The 18,621-nt window shown below is 39.3% G+C and overlaps 1 long non-coding RNA gene across 1 annotated transcript in view; it reads left to right on the top strand.

Annotated features, from left to right (window-relative positions):
* The window catches only part of LOC131482079 (uncharacterized), a 55,419-nt gene extending 38,548 nt beyond the window's left edge, over window positions 1–16,871 (top strand). The window contains exon 3 of the long non-coding RNA XR_009246753.1: window positions 16,367–16,871. This is a non-coding gene — a long non-coding RNA (uncharacterized LOC131482079). The remainder of the gene's footprint in view (window positions 1–16,366) is intronic.
* Window positions 16,872–18,621: the final 1,750 nt, after the last annotated feature.

Below are 18,621 nucleotides of genomic sequence, written 5' to 3'. Positions count from 1 at the left end.
ATTCCATTTACCTCTTTCCTCAGTTTTTCCATTTACCAATTACCACATGTCTTACATGTAGGTTTGTTATGTATCTACTAATATTGTGTCATACTGTTGCTTCAAATAGTCAGATGTCTTTTTAATTAAAAATGTATTTCTTATCATTTCTACTTACTTATGTGCTATTTCCTTGGCTTGACTATATCTCCACTGTTAGGAATCTTAGGGGTGTGGTGCAATAGCCTAGTGACTAAGCCCTCACTTTGCATCCACCAGGATCCCGTGTGGATGCTGGTTCATGTCTCGGCTGCTTCACTTCCGTCCAGCTCCCTGCTTGTCATCTAGGAAAGTAGAGTAGGGCTGATAACCTTGGGACTCTGCACCTGTGTGGGAGACCTGAAAAAAAAAAGCTCCTGGTTCCTAGCTTTGGATCATCTTAGCTCTGGCTATTGCAGCCACTTGGGGAATAAATCAGTGGATTGAAGATCTTTCTGTCTATATCTGTACATCTGCCTTTCCAATAAAAATAAAATAAATCTTTCTTAAAAAAGAATCTTAAAACACATATATTTCTTATACAATAATTGCATTTACAGGAATTTTGTGGCAACAGGAATGGGAATATAAATGATTTTTGATGATTTTGATAAACGTAGTTAAGAAATTAATCCCTAGTAAAAGGATGTGATGCATAAACCTTACCCAAGGGATTATGTGGACACTACTAATTCAGGCCTTCTGCATAGCGCTTCTTCCTCGACTGCCACGATACTGGTAACAGTTTAAGATGAACTTTAAACCAGGTTGGGGAGAAGGCAGAGACCAGTAGGTAGTTTAAGAGAGATGAACCTTTCAGAGGCAACTAAATCACTAGCTCTGGTTCGGTGCCCCCTTGGGACCTTCAAAGGAAAGAAGTTTTACAAACACTCCCAAAAGTCAGAAAACATAGATAGGATAAATGCAAATTTAATGCCTGCACTGGACATATGAAAAAACTCAAGTCTTACCAACTTGATTCCCTTAGCCAAGATTATAACTTGTTAACAGCAATGTGAGGATTAGACCCACACCTTTTGTACCTTTTAGTTGCCAATCTGATAGATTTCCCACAATATCAAGTAGTCCTAAGTCCAGGCATCAGACACATACCTTCAATACCCATAGCAACACAGAACAAAGCAAGGCAAATATTACCCTCCCCCGTGAAAAGCAAGATCCTGCAACTGTGGTTTAAACATTAGGTAGAATGGAATTTCAAGCCATATTGTCTTTGCTGAAAAGTGGTTAAATAAATTTTTTCTTCTAAACCTATTGCACAAAATTCTTTGGATTCCAAGATGTCTTCTTATCTAAAATGTGTGTAACACTAGACATCTTCAGCTAACGTGGACTATGCTTTTTGACTGCAGGCAAAAACTGTGAATGAATCTGTTGTGTCAAGCTGTCTGTCTGAATCCCATAGGTAAAAAATAAGGTCATGTTTGCTTTATTTAGTATTTATTCCTTATCCAGACCCAAAGAAAGCAAAAAATACAATAATGAAGTCCACTTGGTAATCTAAATTTGGAGACATTGTCATTGTGATTGAAAAAAAGAGAAGTAAAATAAGTACAAATTCAGACATATATGCCAAGAAGATGGCATATAGGTTCATAATAATCCTTTATTTGAAAAGGAACAGTTTGGAATGAAAATGGGTTCTAGAAATTCTAGAGATATAAAAAGACCAGAGGGGAAAAAAAGGAAGGAAGAAATAAAAGGAGAATTATAAGTTTGTAAAATAATTTGATTATAATTTTGAATGGAGAAAGTGTATTCCAAACAAAAAGTTACAGCCGTATACCTGTGTGTATTTATATACCACTTTTCATCTCAGAATCCACAAACAGGAGTTCAGTTATAATATTGGAAACGTTGGGGCCAGCTTGTGGCACAGCACGTTAGGTGACCTGTGATACCAGGACCTTATATATGTGCTGATTTGAGTCCTACCTGCTCCACTTCCAATCCAGCTTCCTGATAAGGTGCCCAAGAAAGCATGAGAAGATGACTCAAGTCCTTGGACTCCTGCACCTATGTAGAGACCCAAATGAAGGTCCAGACTCCTGGCTTTGGCCTGACTCATCCCTGACTTTTGTGGCCAGTTGGGGAATGAACCAAACTGGTAGAAATTCTTTCTCTCACCTTCTCTCTCTTATCACTGTGACTTCAAATAAGTAGCTCTTTAAAAAAATATGTTTTTGAGATACAATCATGGGTTCAGAGTGTTGGAAATAGTATCAACATAGTAGGTGAAGAAATGGTTTCCATATGGAAAAGGCTGTGAGTACAACATGAAGGTACAGGTAGTATTCTCAGAGCCCCACTTAAAGAAAAAAAGATGCGAAATTAAGAGCAAGGAAAGGGAATTGCTGTTCTGTCCTCTGTTGTCTGTTGTACTTTTCTCTTTTGTTTCATCAAGGAAAAAATAAAACGAGATTCTTTTAAAAGATACTTGCTAGTTTTTAAGTCTGAAAAAGAGAAACTAGGCTGCAGCTGCATTCCAGAATTACTGGGCAAGCACAGACTTTCTCTACAACCCTGGGAGTTCCCTTGAAGTCTCAGGAGCACAGAGCCAGTACTATTCCAATTGTTTTCATGCTCCCATAATTTTTTAATCTATTGGGTTAACATTCTCTCCAAATGTCTGTATCAGACAGAGCATGTATCTCTCAGTTCCTTACAACGTAAGCAGCAGCATGATGAAATTAATAACAGGATTGTTCTGAACTGAGATTCTTCCAGAAATCATATCCCATTGGATAAGATTTATACCCTTCCTGCACAACTGGCTGAAGTAATTGAAGTCTGCTTTTCAGCAGTTACCTCTAATTCATGGTACAAGGACTCCATTAAAGAATGTAAAAACTACTTACAGACTTACTTAGAAATATTATAGAAATAAAATACACAAACTTCAGGCCAGTGCATTGGCTCAACTGTCTACTCCTCTGCCTCCAAGCACCGGCATTCCAAATGGGAGCCAGTTCATGTACCAGCTGTTCCAATTCCCATCCAGCTCCCTGCTTATGGCCTGGGAAAGCAGGAGAGGATGGCCCATAAGGCCCTAAACCTTCCAGGTAGACCTGGAAGAGGCACCTGACTTCAGATCTCCTTAACTCGGGTTCTCTCTTTTTGTAAATCTGCCTTTCCAATAAAAATAACTAAATCTTTGCATAGATAAATAAATACACAAACTCATGCTAATGCATAAATAAGTAATGGTTTTAATAGTTTGCAGAATTATGATAGAAACCAAAAGTGATACACGTTAGGTAAGAAGGCTTGCTATACAGGCCTGGCGTGATAGCCTAGTGCCTAAAGTTCTTGCCTTGCATGCGCCAGAATCCCATATGGGCACCTGTTCTAATCCTGGCTGCTCCCCTTCCCATCCAGCTCCCTTCTTGCAGCCTGGGAAAGCAGTCAAAAATGGCCCAACACTTGGGGAGTGAATCATTGGATGGAAGATCTTCCTCTCTGTCTCTCCTTCTCTCTGTATATCTGGCTTCCCAGTAAAAATAAATAAATCTTAAAAAAAAAAAACTTTATTAAGAAGGAACACTATAGAAAGGGGGAGGACACTTTAGCATGGTTTTTAGTAAGCACCCATCTAGCTAGTTTTAAAAGAATATTTGACCTTACAATCAAGGTGTGAATATTTATTAGGATTTTAGAGAGCTTAAAAACAGCAACTTTAAATGATCTTCCAAGGGCAGGGTTAGTGTGACCTGGATACATATTTTCCACTTACCTCTTCTCCAAGTCTGACTGTTTAAAAATCAGACATAACATAGCCATCTGGAATGCTCTGCTCTTCCCTAACTAGCACATATGCTGCTTATAATCGTTTTCTTGGACCAGCAGGCTGTTTTGACAGAGGGCACTGTGTCAGCATTAATTTACCTCACTATATCCTTTTAGGTACCGAGGCAGGGAATCCTTAACTACATCCTCTTTCCCTTGCCTACTCAGTTCTGTGCATCTGAAAGATTCAACTGAAAAGGAAACTCAGTGAAACACCACAACAGTTTAGACTCATAGGACAACAATGTATGTGGACCAGTGTCTGAGAAGGCATAGTGATGAGTACAAAGCATTTATGAAAAACACAAGTACAAATCATCATTGGAGGAGCCCATTTTATAGTCACAGACCTTCAGGGACAGGTATCTGGCCTAGTGGTTAAGATGCCAGTTAAGACAGTGTGTCCTGTATGGAAGTACCTGGATTCATGCCTGGTTCTGCTCCTGCCTCCAGCTTCCTGTGAATGTAGACCCTGGCAGGCAGAAGGTGACGGTTCAAGTGATTTGAGTTCCTTCCGGCTATGTGGGAGATCTGGATTGAGATTCCAGCTGCCAGCTAAGGTCTGGTCCAGCCCTGCTTGTTGTGAGTATTTAGGGAATGAACTAGAAAATGGAAGCTGTCTGTCCTTTTCTCTGCTTTCCAATTTTTTTTTTTTTAAATTACAAAGACCTTTAAGTAAGTAGCTATGGTTGTGGGAAAAATCAGTTTCTGATTCAATTAATATTTGTGGGATTTATTTATTGGGACTTGCTACATGTGCCTGGCACCATTCATTTTAATTCCAATTAAATATCAATTATATTTATGTCATAGACCATTTGGTTTGTTATAGCCTAACATAATATTAACCAGGAAATCAATAAACTGAAAGTTATTGCCCTTGATTATAGAAGCTGGGACATACAAGATCAAGGCACTCGTGGATTTGGTGTCTGATGAGGCCTCATTTTCCACTTCAAAGATGTCACCTTCTTCCTAAGTCTTCACACAGCAAAAGAGCAAGCAAGTTCCTCCAGGTCTCTTGTACAAGGGCAGTAAGTTCTATTCAGAAGGGTTTTGCTCCTGTGACCTAATCACTAACCAGAGACCTCACCTCTTAACCCTGTGGCCCTGGAGATTAGATTTCAACACAAGACCTTTGGGAGAACACAAACATTCAGACCACAGCATATACTTACATTGGAGAACCAAAGATGAATAAAACATATCATTCTTAAGAGGTTTAGTAGGAAGATTCCTTAAATAATTACACTCAGTGATGATGCATGGTAAGTGTAAGGGAAGAGGCAAGTATAGAGGCACAAAGGAGCTCCTAGGAGGGGGTCAGAAAAGGCTTTCTGCAGGAAGTGACTTTGAAAACAAATCCTACAAAAGGATAAAAGGATGAAGTAGCAACTTCCCTAGGGCCAGCAGCTGAAAAGCAGGGCTTTGGTGCTGATGAAAATGAGGTATATATGGAGGTGGAAAGTTTCAGCCAAAGAGTCAAAAACAGCCACATCATGGAAGGCCAGGAATGACACGTGAAGGAGTTTCTGAGCAGGTACTTGATGGAGGAGTAGTTTTAGGGAACCTATCAAGAGTTCAGTTTTAGACAAGTTAAAATTGAGAACATATATGGGTTATCTAGTGGAGATTCTGGGGAATAATATGTCATGACTGTTTAGCCTCTTCTGTTAAATGCCCAGATTTTGACAGTCAACAGCATACAAGTGCACTGACAATTAAAATAATACTAAAATCACTCAGGAAGAGTTAAGTAGAATGAAAATAAATATAGATCAAGAATTAGAAATGGGAGAATGTAAACAAAAGTGTTCACATACACGACAACTTCAAAACCTTGATTTAACTCAAGCCATAAATACAGGTTGCTATTTAGAAAATACCAACAACACACTCTTAGATTTATTTCAATGATGATTTTAGTCCTACATTAAGTTCATGTCTCTATTGATCAATATCAGTTTTTCTCTATATTTTTTTTAAAGATTTGTTTACTTTTATTGGAAAGACAGATATACAGAGAGGAGGAGAGACAGAGAGGAAGATCTTCCATCTGATGATTCACTCCCCAAGTGACAGCAACGGGCTGATGCGCGCCGATCCAAAGCCAGGAACCAGGAACCTCTTCCAGGTCTCCCACGTGGGTGCAGGGTCCCAATGCATTGGGCCGTCCTCGACTGCTTTCCCAGGCCACAAGCAGGGAGCTGGATGGGAAGTGGAGCTGCTGGGATTAGAACCGGCGCCCATATGGGATCCCGGGGCTTTCAAGGCGAGGACTTTAGCCGCTAGGCCACACCGCCGGGCCCGATATCAGTTTTTCTAATAAGCATTCTCTACTTGCACTTGCAATGACATTGACAGGATTTTAATTTTTATTTAACGTCAAAGCACTTTGCTTCTTTCAGTTTCTTTGAAAATATGTTCAGAAGCAAATGGAAAATTGAAGTGAGGCAGACATCTTTGAAACTGTGATTTCACAGATTGCTAGTGGTCGCTTCGAAAGTTCTACATAGGAAGAGCTTAGAGAGGCAATCTTGTTGAAGAAAGGTTCTAAGGCACAACTTAAATGGAAAATGTCTTTACTAAGATTGTATGTTATTTTGGGGAAATTAGAGGTTGATGAAAATTATGCTCAGAGTGAGGAAAGCTAAATTTTCCATGTAGTCTCCATTTGGCCTCACAACTGCTCTTTTACATAATTGTTTTTAGTTGCTATTAAGATTAACCTTCTAAGTAGCCAACAAATATTTTGATCTAAGAAAACTGTTGGCTCTGTTTTTATATAGTAAATGTTTAAAATTTTACGTAACTATTTAATCCTTTCAGGAAGGAATCAGACTATAGATAGAAATGAGCAAATAAATATATGCAACTCATATCTAATCTGAATAACAAAATAGATTATGCATCCCATTCACTCATTTTGTAAATGACATACCTGGTTGATAGTTGTGTTGCAAGGTTAATGCTTTATGAATGACAAAAAGCAATAAGAAACACAGGATAAACTTTTTTGAAAACCCATATTACAGAGTAAGTGTATATCAATAAGCAGTAATTTAATAGGTTATACCTTAATGATTTGAGGAATGAAAGCAATTAGCTGCTTTGGCACAAAATTTTCTTCCCAGGAATAATTTAAGCATTAAGAAACAAAGCTTGTCATGTGATTGTAGCTTGGGAAAAAGAAGAGGCAATGTGTCTGGTGCATATGTCCATTGAAAATGCGACTCTGCAGAAGAAACCTCACAATGGGTACAATTAAAGCTTAATGAACTCGATTTGATTTTCAATGCCTAGTTTTCATGATCAAAATGATGTTCTTTTTGTTGTTCTGAGAACAGTTAATGCATCACCTGATTCTTTAACACAGGAAATTGTGTTAAATTAAGGGAAAACAATCCCAAAAATTTATTTTTCCAAAGAATAATTTCTTTGAAAGAATACATAAGAAAAAAAATTTTCATATCAATATAGTCTGCAAATTTATAGCAGAAATGGCAAATTGTGTCTCATACTACCTTGACTGGTGTTTTTAAAGATTGTATTATTTATGTAGAAGAAGGACATATTATAAAAATGAAATATCAGTGCTGGAGAAAAATAGTCCATCTCCTACTCTCTGTAATGAACCATCTGGCTTAGGCACTGAAACAGATTTTTTTGCTAATGGGATAAGGGAAAGTAGCTGATTCTAGGACATTTTTCTGGGATTTCTCAGAACATAACTGTCATCTCATGGATGCAGAATGTATTGCTTCAGGAAAAACTATCTGTTCTACAGACAGATGTCAAATCCTTTGGTCACAACTATCTGGTTCCCAGTTTAAAGGGAACCTCAAAGGCTGTTAACCTGGAGTTTCGGGGCAAGTCTGAGTGTCTGGTTGAAGAGGGCTTCCTGATCCTGATGTTAGAGAGGCCATCACCTCCCCATGCCCTTCTCTCCATCCGCATCATTCTCAGAACATAAGCAATCCAAAAAGGACTGAGACAACTTGACATCAAAAAATAGCAAAATAATGCTGGTGGAGGAAAGAAACCAAAGAAATTCAATCAGATAGGAGAATCAAGATGGCAGAATAGGGTAAGGACACGTTTAAACAGACGGAGAGATATTAGCCAGTGTGAAGCAGAGAGAGTACATTCCAGGAAATAGGAGAGGTCAGAACAACAGCAGAGGGACACCTGGAGACTGAGACTGACAGACACAGGAAAGCAGCAGACTCAATGGTGTGATGTTGCAGTTACTAATACCCCAGTGACATTCAGTGAATAGTGATCTATACTGCACTGGCAGCTGAACTCCACCAGCAACAAGGTGTGAAAGAGCTTTCATAGAGAGCACAGGAGGTGAACCCAAAGAACTGTCCATCCTACTGGTCTGTTTGATGTGACCAGGAACAGAGACAGAGTGGCAGGTCCCAGACAGATGATGTAGGAAGAGGGTAGATTTCACAGCCCAGTCTACCCCCAGAACCATATCAGGTGCCATTTTGTATAGGGAGACAAAGGCTATGAGACAGTACTGCACAAAAACTAAGCTGGAAGTGAACGCATTTCTGGCTCAGTGAACTGCAGCAACGTGGCATCCTACAGATTCCACCAAAAATAGGTCCAGGTAGTTCTCAGACCTGATGGCCAGAAGATCCAGAACTCTAGTAGGGGCACATCAGGTACCATGTTGTACAGTGTGGAAAAACTTTTAAGACAGCAGGAACAACAGTAAGCTGCACATGTGCTGAGCTGGGAGTGAACTCAATGAGCTCAGTGCATTGCACTGGTCCCACAGGGAAAATAATACCGATTTTGACATCATAAGGACCAAAATAGGTCCCTGTGGCCCTCAAACCTAACAGCCAACAGGTTCCGGCAGGATCAGAACCACCAACAATCTAGTTATGTAGGACACCTGGTGTCTCCCTAATCCTGGGAACTGCTCTAACAGAAAGTGGGAGAAAGGTTGTAACAAGCAATGTTGCAGCCTCCGCATGGTATCACAGGAGGTGGAGAATGGTGAGCCAGGAGCTGGGGCTATGCAGACCATGGTGATAGTCTAACATAAGAACCCAGACCTGGAACTCACTGGAGGAATGGCACAAGTGATTGCAAACAAAGAGCCATGTACTAACCACAGTAAATAAAATCGAACTGTGGACCTGTAGATGCTTAGAAACCTGCCCCAAGGAGAAGAATCTGCTACCCAGAAGTACAATGACCAAGAGCAAAAGAAGAGACAAAGGCACAGTGTATATTACTGAAGACTTCCCGCAAAGGAGCAAAACCCTTTGCCAACCTCAGAGTTAACTGAGGAAGACATCGAGAAAATGGGGATATAGAATTCAAAACACTTATTATAAAGCTTCTTTATCAACAATGAGAAGCATGTAACACAGGAGTTCAAAAATTTAAGGAACATGTCACACAATAAATGACTCAAATGAAAGCTAATATATCAGAAATGAATACAGTAGAACAAATTAAAAGTGCAATGGAGAGTCTCCAAACTAGAATGAATGAAGCAGAAGAAAGAATCTCAGAATTGGAAGATATTTTCTGTCACCAGGAGGAAACAATCAAAAAGCTGGAAGCAGAGTTGGATCAAGCTAAAAAAAAAAAAAGTAAGTATTCAAGAATTGAAAGACACTATTAAAAGGCCAAATACAAGAGTTATGGGAGTCCCAGAAAGTGCAGAAAGAGAAGCTGGGGTTAAAAGTGTATTCAATGAAATAATAAGGGAAAATTTCCCTAATGTGAAGAAAGAATTGAGAAACAGCTTCCAGGAGGGGCACAGAACTCCCAACAGGCTTGACCAAAAGTGATCTTCACCAGGACACATGATAATCAAGTTCTCTTCAATCAAACATAAGCAAAAGGTCCTTTGATGTGTACGTGGGAAAAATCAAATGACATATAAAGAAATGCCTGTAACAGTTGGGATCCAGCTACTTCAACACTGATCTAACTCCCTGCTAATGTGCCTGCGAAAGCAGCAGAAGATGGCCCAAGTGCCTAGGCCCCTGCATCTGTGTGTGAACAGATAGATTTCCTGGCTTCTGATTTTGGCCTAGTCCAGCCCCAGCTATTTCTGCTACTTAGAAAACAAACCAGTAGATGAATGATCTGTCTCTTTGTTTCCCTCCCCTCTTTCTCTAATTCTGCCTTGCAAATACACAAAAATTAAATCTTTAGAACAAACCAAAAATAGCATTTCAGAGAGTCCCCAAAAGAATAAATCCATAGAAAAGCTAGTGACATCATTCTCAGACTGCTGGAAGCTAAAGATGAAGAGAACATCTGGGGGAGAACCCTGAGAAAATGCCACAGGCAAGGTTTCTTTAGAGACCTCCTTAACTGAACCACTGGACTCCGAACCCCAACCATGGGGAGAATTGCAGAATCTGTGGTTTGGTGGTGGAGTGCACGTGTCAGAACTGGGCCTCCTCAGTGGCTTTGACGGAGCAGCAGACAGCATACCCAGATGGGCATGGAGGATATGGCAGTACACTGGGGCCTGCAGAGGACACCTGGTACTATCGCAGAGGAAGGAAAACAGAACAAATTGGACAACAATTCCAGCCAAGTCTTGGCAGCAAATACTTGGGCAAATGGAGACTCTAAGGTGGACTATGTCAGCCAATGGACCTTGAAGTATTTCCTCATCCTTGGATTGGTGAGACTGACAACATTTCAGAGCTATCAAAACCACTTGAGCAGAACTCTCAGAGCATGCTCCCCACTGAGGACCCTGGGATGATACTGCTAGGCTCTTCCTCATCCCTGTGTACTAATGCAGTTAGGATGCTGGGTGTGGCTTCTCCCCTTCTCTACTCCCTTCCCCCAGATACAAAAAGAAGAAAAAGAAAATTGGAACAGTGGTCTCCACCACCTTCCCCTAGTCCTCGACCCTTCCCACCCTAATCAGTGGCCCACATGGGCATGCTTCCTCAACTGCGTAAACATCAGCAAAATAAAATTTAGGAAAAAAATGGAAAAATGCAACACTGCATTCAAGGGGAAAATTCAAATGACTGTTGACTCCTCCTGAGTAACAGTGAGACTAGAAAATAAAGAAACAACATTTTGAACATGCTGAAAGAGCAGAAACCCCAGAATTCTAAATTTAGGGAAAAAAATTCTTTTCTTAAGACAAAATAAGCACGTTTTCAAATAAAGGAAAACCAAAATAATTTGTTGCCAGCTGGCCCACATTACAGAAAAGGGAGTTGGGCAGGGGAGTAAAAGGAAGATCTCTTGGCAGATAGGAAATGGTAACAGACACAAGTTTAGATTTTTAGGAAAGAATGAAGAAAAATTCAAATAGTAAATACACGGGTAGAAAGGGGTAGATAAATATTTCCTAGCAACTGACAGAAAAGTCACTAAATTCTTGATGTAGTGTTACTTTGCAACAGTGTATTCAAGGACAGGTGTAAGACGACTAGATCAGACATTTCAGCTGAGACATTGTGATTACCAAAAGATATGATCACCCAGATAAAAGTGTTCAGGGGAAGAGTTTATTAGCTAACTCACTCAAGTTAAGGGAGTCAAAGGTCAGGTTTTCAGAGGGTTGAACAGATGTTTAAAGATGATAATCAAAGGAGCTTAGTTCTACTGTGAGTACCAACATTCACCACCCAAAGGGACTAGGGTGCATCTGGCTCCAAATCCAGTGAAATAGGTCTCAATAGAACCTCTTTGATAGTTTGATAGTTAATGGGCTTAAGTGGATATATTTCTTTAATCTAACTTCTTGTGGTTAATTTACATAAAGTTAACTGCTTTTAGGTGTACAGTCATGAATTTCTGCAATGATGTATATGTACCACATCCACACCCCCAAATGTTACCTGTACTCCTATCTCCCAGCTACTAACCAACACTGATTTGATTATTGTCCCTGTAGTTGTGCCTTTTAGGGAAAGATGTATAAATGGAATCATACAGTATGTAGTTTTCTGGATCTGCCTTTTTTCAATTACATACTGCTTTTGAGATTTATCCTTATTGCATGTATCAGTGCTTTACTGATGAGTCATAGTTTGCTTTTTCAACAGATGATCCATGTTTAGGTTGTATATGGTTTGCATAACCTCTGCAAAATTCCTGGAATTTAATTTTTATTGTTGCAGCAGGTAATATGCCACTTAGCATAGCCATGTCGTCTATCAAGGTCCCTGGGTTGGAATCCTGGCTCTGTTTCTGATCCAGCTCCCTGCTAATGTGCATTCTGGGCACTGAGAGGTGATGGTTTCAGAAGCCAAGTCCTCCCCACCCATGTGGGAAACGTACAGAGCCCTGGTTCCTGGCTTTGGCCTGTCTGAATCCTGGCCTTGGAGACATTTGGAGAATAAACCAGAAGATGGAAGCATGCTCTCTCTTTCTCTGCCTCTCACATTTTAAAAAAAAGGGGGGGAAAATGACTTGCATTGCTTTTGTATCCTTATTAAGAAGTGGGACCTTTAAGAAGTGATTAAGTCACAAAGATACAGCCTCCAGGTATGGACTAGGCTCTTATGCTGGAATGGTTTGTTATCATGTAGTGGGTTCTTAATGAGAAGATGAAGGTAGCCTCAATTTTCTTCATCTCACATACCCTTGCTTGCCATTGCCCTTGCCTTGTTACAATGTGACAAGAAGGCCTTCCAGAGTCTGCCCCTTGATCTATTACTTGACAGCATTTAGCACCGTGAGCTGAATTAACTTCTATAGCTTATGATTTACTCGATCTGTAGTATCTTGTTTTAGTAGCAGAAGATGAACTAAGACAAATTGTTCCCAACTTTTGATAATCATGAATAAAGAAATTTTAAGCATTTATGTAAGATGTTGGTATAAGCTCTGTTTTAGACTAGAAGTGGGATTGCTAGGGCAATATGTTAAGGACACATTTAAGTTTACTGAATTGTGTTTGGCTCTCCAGGGGAAATCTTTGCAGTATGTTGACAAACAACTTTAGCTGCAGAATGAAGAGAGCAATCTTCTCCCGCGTGCACTGAAATAAAGCATACATGAGCATTTATGATGGACTGGCTAGCCTTTGTATTAGTTACTTTTACTGCTAAATGAAAACCTACCCCAACAAGCTTAAAACAAAAACAAGCATGCAGTTTCTCACAGTTCTGCAATTTGAGCAGACTCAGAGGTGGCTTGCCTGTTGTGTTGACTAGAGGGTCTTTGTTGAAGTGTACAAAATGTCTTCATGACCCTCTCTGGGGTATCAACTGGACAACCAGAACACATAGGATGACTTGGTCCTGCAGAATAATTGGACTGATTCGCATGATGACTTAAGATTCCAAAAGGACAAAAGCAAGGCTGCAACTGCTCTTACACAGCATCACACTTGCTGCATTTAATAAGGATTATTCCAGTTTCAAAAGGAAGAAAATATATTCTACTTTTTCAGTGGGGTGGGGCAAGGGATGAAAAAGTCCCATTATGAAAGAGCGATGAGATGAGGGGAGAATGTTGCAGCTAGCTTTAGAGACAGTCTGCTGCAGGCAGCATTGAATTGTGTTACGATTTGAACAGGATTGGCTCCCCAAACATATACAGACATTTACATCACAAAGTCTAATGCTAATGGTTAATGGATTCATGTGCATGGTGGATGAGTTAGTGGTTGAGATTTGATATAATTAGGGCACATGGGAAGCATGCCTAGTAGGAGATCTTTAGGTCCCTAGAAGAACTACATGGGAAGGCAGTGTTCAATAGAGGGTTGATTATTTAAGCAGAGTTTGACCTAACTTCCTTCTCCGCTTTCTAGCAGGCCAAGCGATCATTTCCCCAGTAGCTTCACAAGATATTTAAATCAGTGGAGTCACCCACACTTGGATTATTAACCTCCTAAAATGTACACTGGAATACATTTTTTCTTTTTAAAAATGATTTAATTAATTAGTTTGAAAGACAAAGTGACAGAGAGGAGTATGGAGGTAGAGAGAAAGATCTTCCATCTGATGCTTCAGTCCCCACATGCCACAATGCAAAATCTGGGCTATAGAAAAACCAGGACACAGGAGCTCCTCCTAGAGTGACAGGACCCAAGCACTTGAGTCACTGGGGCATAAGCAGGGAGTTGGTTTGGAAGTGGAGGAGCCAGGACCTAGACTGATACTCTGAAACGTGATGGGGAATCCCAAACAGCATTTAACCCATGTACCATAATTCCTAGCACAACCATTTTCCTTTCTAAAAAGCACATTTTGGGGCAATTTAAATTGTTTAAAAAGCCGACTAATCTGAACCAAATTCCATTCAATAGTGCTACTTAAAGGGGTGGTGAGAGCTCAAGAGAAAGGAAGTTCAGGGGGCCTACAGGATGCCCGGAGCTTGGGAAGAGTTATTAACTGCCAGACTAGAAACCACACTCATCCACATCAAAGAAGGAAGGTTGACATATCCCTGTCTGAGTTACAAGGAGCCAATAAAAATGTCCCACAGGGAAACCAAAAAAGACAAATTATGTCTCATCCAGTCTCATGGAACAAAAAACAAGCTTATAACAATAGTAGTCACGGAGGAAGAACTTTCTGGTTCCTTTTACCTTTCCACTATCCACTGCATCCCAGCTTCCACTGGTGGAAACAGAAGATCAGAAACTATAGTTTACAAACTAGGAGAAGAGGAGCTAAGGGGAAGGAACAAGGACTGTCTTCCGCCCCGGCTTGCCTGTGTCCAGCCTGAGACAGACCTTGCTGGGGTAGACAGGACATTTTTAATGTTAAAACAGTTTTAAAGTTTTAAATGTTACCTATAATTATTCACTTGTGACTGTATTTGTAACCTAATGGTATTCTACAACTTTATTCAAGGATGGCTAGAAAAAAATACAGGGTACGCCATGGGAAAGAAAAAGACCATCCACAAGGAAGCACTTAGAAAAGGTATGGGCAACACAGATCAGTTGCTTGAAATACTAGTTATGTAGTTAGGTTTTTGGTAGGTGAGTTTTCATGGAAGTTATAGGTCATTTAAAGAGTAAAAATGTCAGCATTACAGGATATTTGGTGTCATAGGACAAATTGTAGAATGTTTTATCACTTATTTGCTATATGATTTTCGCCAAGTCAGTTAATTTAACTGGATCTTATCATTTTTAAGTATAAGAAAGTAAACAATATCTATCTTGCTGGATAGTTATGAGAATTAGATTAAAATATGCATTTGAGTAATTAACACAATGTTTGGCAAATAGTAACTACTCAGCAATGGTTGTCATCATCATGTACCTCAATGGTTTTGCTGAATTAAAATTTTGTTTTTCAAGAAATCATCCTAGTTTTTGTTTCTTTCATACAGTGTTGAATCATCTGTGGGCTTCAAGAAACAATAATATTTTAAGTAACATTATCTTTAATATTCTTAATATAATGATTAAAACATAACCTTCAAATAAATGGTTATTATAATTATGCAAAAGCAACTTCATCTATCTCTCTCTTCTCACCATGGATTAGCTGTGTCATTTCTGACACTGTGTAATCTTTTTTTGTCTCACATATAGAATGGAACTTTCATCTCTTATTTGCCTCACGGGACTGTCACATGGAATAAAAGCATCCTGGCGAAAGCACTCAAAATCACTATACAAATAGCAGTTAATATTGCTTATCACACAGCTCTTTTAATATTATTTATAAACAAATGTCTTTCAAAGTGGTTTTGAATGACACAAAAAGGTTTTCTATAAGAAAACAGAATGATACCCTATTTCACAAAGCTGCTTCCTAAGCGTGTGTATTTTCTAGCTCCTACACATATGTAGCTGTGGGATGGATGCTACCAGATCTCACTAGCCTACCAACCTTTTTCTTGAAAAAAGATCTCTGATTTCTCCTACCTTACTGTAAGATTTTTAGTTAGAGTTTCCAGTAGGGCATTGAACCTCTAACTTCTCATAATATGTATATATTTTACTTGGAAAGATAAGACAAGCTCCGAGTTTTAAGAGAAGAGATTATCTCCTACAGACTGTCAAGCAGCACACATGAATTGATTGGATTTGTGTCCATGTTAGTTAAGAGCTTCTAGCTAAAAGTGTGCGATGGAAACAAGGGTACATTTCATGCAGGAACAAAACCTGACCACAACCAACTAAGAATACATAGCTCAACAAGCTTTGCTTCTATTTATGTCCAGCAGAAGGTGGCTGTTTCCCTAAGATACCTCTCACCACATGGTGAATTCTCAGTGTATTTTTCACTACCTGCAAACTCATGTCACATGGCTCTGACCTAATTTCATTTTAGAGTTCATCTTTTGTTTTGCACTGGGTTGGTGTAGCATGTGATTTCTCTCTTGGCTAACATGTTCCTTAAAGGCAGGATGTCAAAGTCACGTACACACATACATATACACAAAAAGTTTACTTTGATGAAAAGTTCATTCCTGAGGATATAACTATGATTATGGAAAACATAGTTGTTTGCTTAAGACCAGTTTTGTCTTTTTTTTACCTATGTCACATTAGTTATTTCTATTGACTCTAGAAATGAAAACTGATTAAGCTACTCATTTGTTTTCTTCACAGTGAGGATTTATTGGTGTCAGTGCAACAATTTAAAACATAAATGATGAAAAACATAGTCACAGTGTGCTCTTCCCATGCACTGAAGACCACTTCTATGGGAGGCAAGAAGAAAAAAAGTCATGAAGGTTATTTGTAAGTTCCAAGTTCTCCTTGTATGCTACATTCTAAAGTTAATATAAAATCCCTCGGATTGTCTGTATCAGTTCTCACTTGTCGAATGTTTCCTTCGAGTATTCCTAGTTGAGAATTAAAAGCACGTTATTAAAGCCACCAGGGTAACCAGGTAAGACCTTTGAAAGGTAAGGAGTCTCCTAGGATCTTGGTCACCTGTTTGATGAATTACTTTGGTTTACCTGAACTCATGACCACATAAGGCCCTTTGAAATTGACTAAAGGCTGATGTCTTACAAGAAAATAATACTTCCAATCCAGCTCTTGCACCCATGTGGGAGACTTGGAAGAAGCTCCTGACTTCCAGTTGGTTCAGCTCCACCCATTGTGGCCATTTGGAGAGTGAACAAGCAGATGGAAGACTTCTTTTTCTCTCCTCCTTTGCAATCTGCCTTTCAAAATAAATAAATAAATAAACAAATAAATACATCCTTTTTTTTTTTCAAAGCAGGATCAGAATCTGGATTGACCCTACATCACTTTTGGGAAAATAACAGTAACCATGGATGGGTTGTTTTGTCACCTTGTTGGATGCCATTTAGCAAATGATATTTTGGAAAAATGACAGGGATGTACTACTCTGTCCCTAGCTATAAATCCATCTTAACCATTTGCATCTTTCTTTTCCAGTGTCTATTGATTAAAAGGATATGAAAAAAAAGTTAAAAGGAAATAATAAATGTATTTATAACACAGTCTCCTAAGTAATAATAATCACTCTTGGTATTACATAAAGTATTTTTGTTGTAATGTAGGAATTATGTCTATGACCTGCAAAAATGTCAGGTTAGAAAGACCATTTGAGAATAAGTAAATCAGACAAGGAACTAAAGCCCAGATTGTTTGGCTAACGTTCCCAAGGATGTAGGACTGCTTTATAGTAAAGGATTTTATTATGCATGATTGCGGTCTTCCAGCTCTTAGCCTTGCTTTCTTCTCACTCCTCTGAAATTTGTATCAATAATTATCTTATGTTAAAAATTAAAGGAACTTATTAAAATTAGATTATACTAAAAACATAATTTTTCTTAGTTGTGCATTAAAATCACCTGGAGAGCTGCTAGAACTACCAATACTAGTCCACATCTCAGATCAATTACATCATAACATCCAGGGGTGCAGCCAGGCATCATCAGTTTCCAAGGCTCCCCAGGTGTCAACAACTGTGCTTGGGAACTGCTGTGCTAAAATAAGTACAGTGAGAACCAAGTGTCTTCTCATTAACCATTTCTAACTCCTTATTCTAATTCCTCCAGCAGTTCTCAACATTTGGACCTGTGACAACCACCAGCATTGACATTGCCAGTGAATTTGTTAGAAATAAATATGCATAGGGTCTACCCAAACGTATTGAATCAACATCTCTGGTAATGGGGTCGACTGTGATTCTGATTCATGTTAAAATTTCCTTGAGTTTTTTTTTCCCTGTCTTAAACTTGACCTTAGACAATAGGTCAAGAAGCAATTTTTTCCCCTATCTTAAAAGTTGAGAATCCCTACCATGTAAGCTATCACTTTGAATTATTTTTTATATTTATTTCAAAGGCTGCTGTTCATTCAACAAATGGTCACAGTAGCCAAGACTAAGTGAGGTGACTAATTCAGTCTGAGTCTCCCGTGTGAGCGGCAAGGACCAACCACTTGAGCTATCAACTACTGCCTTCCCAGGGCATGCATTAATAAGATTGCTAAAATCCAGAGAGGAGCTTGGACTTGAAGCCAGGCACTCAGAGCTGGAATAGTGATGTCCTAACATCATCTTAAATATTGTGCCAAATGCTTATTCTTGCAATCTTGGTCTTTTTTTTTCTTTTCTTTTTTTAATATTCATTTACTCAGAAGGCATAGTGACAGGGAGGGAGAGGCAGAGAGAGATCCTCCATGTACTGGCTCACCCCCAAAGGCCAGCAGCAACAGGGTCAGACAGAAGGGTCCAACCAAAGCCAGGAGCCAAGGAACCAAGAACCTACATGGGCTGCAGGGGCCCAGGCACTTGGACCACCATCTCCATCAGCCCTTTGCCTTGCCGGGTTATCTAGCGGGAAGATGGAGCAGAAGAAATATAGCAAGTGTTGAAAGAGGCA

Source organism: Ochotona princeps, chromosome 15 (genome assembly GCF_030435755.1).
Source record: "Ochotona princeps isolate mOchPri1 chromosome 15, mOchPri1.hap1, whole genome shotgun sequence".
Taxonomy (NCBI): Eukaryota; Metazoa; Chordata; class Mammalia; order Lagomorpha; family Ochotonidae; genus Ochotona; species Ochotona princeps.
This window is presented reverse-complemented; position numbering and strand designations above follow the sequence as displayed.